This window comes from Tupaia chinensis, unplaced genomic scaffold (genome assembly GCF_000334495.1).
Source record: "Tupaia chinensis unplaced genomic scaffold, TupChi_1.0 Scaffold000116_1, whole genome shotgun sequence".
Lineage (NCBI taxonomy): Eukaryota > Metazoa > Chordata > Mammalia > Scandentia > Tupaiidae > Tupaia > Tupaia belangeri.
In genome coordinates, this window is record NW_006159580.1 from 2,876,985 (window position 1) to 2,882,178 (window position 5,194).

The following is a 5,194-nucleotide window of genomic DNA, read 5'->3' on the forward strand; positions in this document are numbered from 1 at the left end:
TCAAAAATATAAAAAGAAAGTGAGAAAGCAAGCTGCCTGGTCTGGGACTCGAATTGTGGTCAGCCATGTGGGAGTCCAGCACCCTTAACCACCATGCCACCTGCTGGCCCCAGTTACTAGTTTTTAGATTAGGGCTCTGTTCAATTGATCTTCCCGTAACATCTCTATCTCTCTTGAAATTTCAAGTTTGACACATTAAAAAAAAAAAAAATCCACCTGGTTTGTAAAGTGCAGATTTAAAAAAAGTCTTTTCAACCTATTTTTGGCCAAAGGTTAAAGCCTAGTTTTTTCTCTCTCTTTTTATTTTTTTTTAACTTTTATTTATTTTTTTTTTGAGAGATTTTTCGCTATAGGGCGCGTGCGCACACCAGACAGACAGAGAGAGACATAGAGACAGAAAGCGAGAAATCACCCCCCAGGGGGGATGGTCACGCCGCAATCCCTTCTCCTCCATTCTCCTCTCGGGATCTTGGGCACGCACGCACACGCGCCCGGCGTGAGTTTTCAATTAGCAGTAATCGCGCCTTGGATAAACCTCATCGGCTACAATACTGCCACTGCGCAAAGCTCCCCGGCGTGAGTTTTAAGCCACCGGGTACGGGATGTGAACCGCGGTCGACTACGTGGGAGTCCAGCGACATAGCCATTACGCTAACTGCTGGTTCCCCCCGCCCCCAGCAGTCTTGATGCCAAGATGTACTCCCAGTCTCAGCCCCGAATCAGGGGCACAGCATGTAGCGGGATCAGGGAGGTCTCCCAGCAGGAACCCAGACCTCCCACGTGGGTCAGCCTTGAGGAGCATTTCACGGCTGAAGTGCCACTATCCAGGCCCCCCATCTTGGAGTATTTGGGAAGTATCCAATCAGTGCCTGCTTGTATACGAATTGCCAAGTTTTTTCTCCTTAGAATTATTTTCCTTAATTTTTTTTCATCATTATTATTATTGTTTGATTTGACTAGAGAGACAGAGAGAGAGAGAGAGCAGCAATTGGCGTAACGGCTATGTTGCTGGACTCCCATGTAGTTGACCGTGGATCAAGTCCTAGACCTGGTGGCTTAAACTCACACCAGGTGCGTGTGCGTGCGTGCCCAAGGTCCCGAGAGGAGAATGGAGGAGAAGGGAGTGCGGCATGGCCAATCCCCCTGGGGGGTGATTTCTCGCTTTCTGTCTCTCTGTCTCTCTTCATCTGTCTGGCGAGTGCACACGCCCTATAGCAAAAACCTCTCCAAAAAAAATAAATAAAAATAAATAATGTTTTTAGAAAAGAAGAACAGTGGGAGCTACACACCTTCGTGGCTCACCTCTGCAGACAGCCAGCAGAGAGTAACCGGGCACAAGGAAAGGGAATGCCAAGGTGACTGGTCAATGGGAGAGCGCCTCAGACTGGCTGAGGACATCAAAGGGCTCACAATGCTGAGAGAGAGGCCTCCGAGGGTGAGGAAAAAGAGAGAGACCAATTTTAGTTTAGTTTATTTTTATTTTGCTATAGGGCAGGTGCACTTGCCTGAGAGAGAGAGGGAAAGTGAGAAATCAGCCCCCACAGTGGGGGTGGCCCCAATGCAGTCTCTTCTCCAGTCTCCTTGGGATTTGCGGCGTGCACACACACATGCCAGGTGTGATTTTTCAAGCCACTGAGTCTGGGATTTGAACCATACAATCGGCCATGTGGAATCCAGCGCCTTAACCTCCATGCCACCTGCTGGCCCAAGAGAGCCCAATTATAAAAGTGAAACCCCCTCCTCACAACCAAAGGGTGGGGAGGTCGGAGCCCTGATGGTGCCGGGCAGGCTGGGCCTGTGGAGCAGCTGGTGGCTCTGAACTGTGGGAGACGCCGGTGGGCGAGCCTTGAAACCCTCTGAGATGTGCAAGATCATACCCATAAAGTCCAGGATTGCTAGAAAGTCACCAGCTTGCTTCTCCAAACTGCCGAAAATAGAAAGTAGGAAGCCAAGTTAATAGTGCTGGAGACGGGAGAGAAACAAGGCCAGGCATACCTATCGTTAGCGCTGGAGAAGAACACCACGGCCCCTGAGCACGGTCCACGCCAGGTGCTGAACTAAGCGGTCCGCACTGACTATTTCACTTAGCCCTCATAGCCACCCACGGAGACGGTATTACGGTTTATCTGTGAAATTCTCTTAGGGAAATGAAGTCGCTTCTCAAGCCACATAGCTGAACCCAGTTCTGGCTGACTTTGGGGTGTGCAGATTTGGTCCCTGTGCCAGCTGCCTTCAGACTTTCCTGACTGAAACCCACAGTAAGAGACACATTTTATTTATTTATTTATTTATTTATTTAGAGAGGTTTTCGCTATAGAGTGCGTGTGCTCGCCAGAAAGACAGAAACAGACAGAGAGATAGAAAGCGAGGGGGGGGGGATGGCCATGCCGCAATCCCTTCTCCTTCATTCTCCTCCCAGGATCTTAGGCATGCACGCACACGCGCCTGGCGTGAGTTTAAGCCACCGGGTCCAGGACTCGAACCACGGTCGACTACATGGGAGTCCAGCGACATAGCCATTACGCTAACTGCTGGTCCCAGGAGACACATTTTAGATCACAATTCAATGTACATGCATGCAATTTATAAGTGAAAAGAAAGTTCCATAAAAACAACTCATACCCTTACTGTGTACAGAGTTCTCTCTTTTCTTTTTCTTTTCTTTATAGAGAATTTTGCTATAGGGTGCATGCACTCACTAGAGAGACAGAAGGAGAGAAATCACCTCCCAGGGGGATGGCCACACCGCAATCCCTTCTCCTCCATTCTCCTCTTGGGATTTTGGGCATGCATGCATACGTGCCTGGTGTGAGTTTTAAGTTGCCAGATCTGGGACGCAAACCCAGGTCGACTACGTGGGAGTCCAGCGACATAACCATTACATCATCTGTTGGTCCCGAGTTCTCTGTTTTCTGTCCTACCCATTCTGTTTCATTAAGAAGTGCTGGTCACAGCCCATTAAATTCACTTTGGGAACGGGACTCCCAGTTAGAGAACGTCACCCTTTGCCCCGACCACTTCCAGCTGTGGAGGCCAGCACGGGCCCCACGGGGGCTTGGCCAGGCTCCCTGAATAGCTCGGAGACTAGTCACCGCAGATTCACAGCGAGGACTATCCAAGCATCTTGTGGGGTCTCCTGGTCCTCATGGGTTACACCAGCTGAGTGGAAGCACTTGCCTTGCCTTGCAGACTTTTAAGGAAGTGACACAAATGAAGCTGGGGATCAATGATGAGCAAAGCATCGATACGCAGTTGTCCAAGTGTGCGCTTTCAAAAGAAGCAGTTCACACCAGTCGCTCTTTCCTGCTCCAGCCCTTCGGCTATGATAGACACAGCTCTTGACCAATCTGATACCCGCCCTAAGCATAACAGAGAGGTGAGTGGTTGGGCGGATACTCCCTGTCGACCGCCTGTCCCAAACACCAGGCAAGAGAGACAACCCACCGAGCTCCCGCAAGCCCGAGTTATCATTCATATCATGCATGTGGTTGCGTCTCTCCGCACTGGAGGGGGAGCCCTCTAAGGGTGGAGAACCTCTCTCTCTCGCCGTCTTCGTATTCCCAGCACTTAGCCCAGGGCCAGGCATGAAATTCTCAATAAATCTTGAAGGAGGGTTACCGTGAAGTAATCTCGATCTGCCTGAAAGAGGACTCCGGGACACAGGGCGGAACCCTGGCCTCTGCTCCCGCTCAGCACTCTTACCAGTTTCCGGAGTTTCTGGACGTGGACGAGGGTGACATATTTATCCAAGTTTCAGATGGCAAAAACTGGGACAGCCAGGGCACCGGATGACAGAATCAGGGTCCAAAAATAACAGCAGCCTGGAATGGTGGCCTGAACCAAGATGAAAACTAAGGGCGACCCGTATCCTGCTTTTTGGGCTAAAACTCGGCTCCCTGAGCACAGGACGAGGATAAATGGTTGAACAGCAGCACGTGTGGGGGACGTGCACTTCTCGTGGCAAACTAGTGAGTGAAGCGGTGACGAGCCAGGGTCTGGGACTGCAGGCCGAGGCTGTGAAAACAGAGCTCGGGGACGGAAGGAGGCGGCCGGGGCCCCTCTACGTGGTGCAGATGAAATGACACTGGAAGAGCCGACTTTGTCTGCAGTGCAGTTATAAAGGACGACCCTGCCAAAGGGCAAGCCTTCCAGAGGAGAACAATGCTTGAATTTACCTGCCTCAGAATGAAGGGTGCCTGATCAGTAAAGGGGACCGTGAAGGGACTAGAGGGGTGACAAACTAGGAAAAGAGACCATGTGGGAAATGAACACAGTCTTCCCAGCTCCAGTACTTAAGGAACACCTGCAAATCAACGAGAGGCAGGCGGGAAACGGTAAGAAAAAGGCTTTGGGATGAGTGGGCATTTCGCAGAAGAGGAAACTTGAACTTCTACCAATGGGAGGAGAGGCGCTGGGACTCCCCGGGAATGCTCATCAAAGCAGTGCAAATGAAAACACGGCACTTCCTCTCTGGCGCTGTCTAACTGTGGCAACCTCCAGCTGAAACCGACAAGCTCGATAAAAGGTTGCAGACATCTCTGTGAAGAGGTGGAGAAGGGCTCGGGAAGTTGAGTTTCCTGGCGGTTAAGGGAGCTGGAGTCCACATGGCCGAATGCATGGGTTTGAGTCCCAAACCCCAAAGGCTTGTGAAGCACAATGGGACCTGGTAGCTTAAGAAACACGCCAGGCACATGTGCGTGCATGCCCAAAGGCCCGACAGGACAGAGTGACAGAGGAGAAGGGACTGCAGCATGACCATGCCTCTTGAGGGATTCTTTCTCCCTCCTCTTCTCTCTGACTCTCTGGCAAGCACATGCGCCTTTGGCAAATGAAAAAGAAGAAAAAAGAAGTCGAGAAGACAGGACAGCATCGCTGTAGGAAACAGGACCGAAGGGAGGAAGGAGCTCAGAGTCTGCTCTCTTCCCGAGGACATCTGCCCACTAGCGGAGAGTGGAATTTCTTTTTGATGGCCTCCTAAGACGTATAGGTCTACATCACCACCCAGGGCCTGCACCAGGTGAAAAGTCTAACAAGGCATCCCCTTGCCCCCAATAAACCACATCTCCTGAGCACGTTCCATGCCAGGTGCTGAACTAAGCGATCTGCACTGACTATTTCATCTGATCCTCAGAGCAGCCCATGGAGATGGGTATTATGTTTTACCTGTGAAATTCTCTTAGACAAATGAAGTCAC

The 5,194-nt window shown here is 50.8% G+C and overlaps 1 pseudogene; it reads right to left on the minus strand.

Moving 5' to 3' along the window:
* Positions 1-354: 354 nt before the first annotated feature.
* Positions 355-569, minus strand: LOC114007053 (uncharacterized; annotated as a pseudogene).
* Positions 570-5,194: the final 4,625 nt, after the last annotated feature.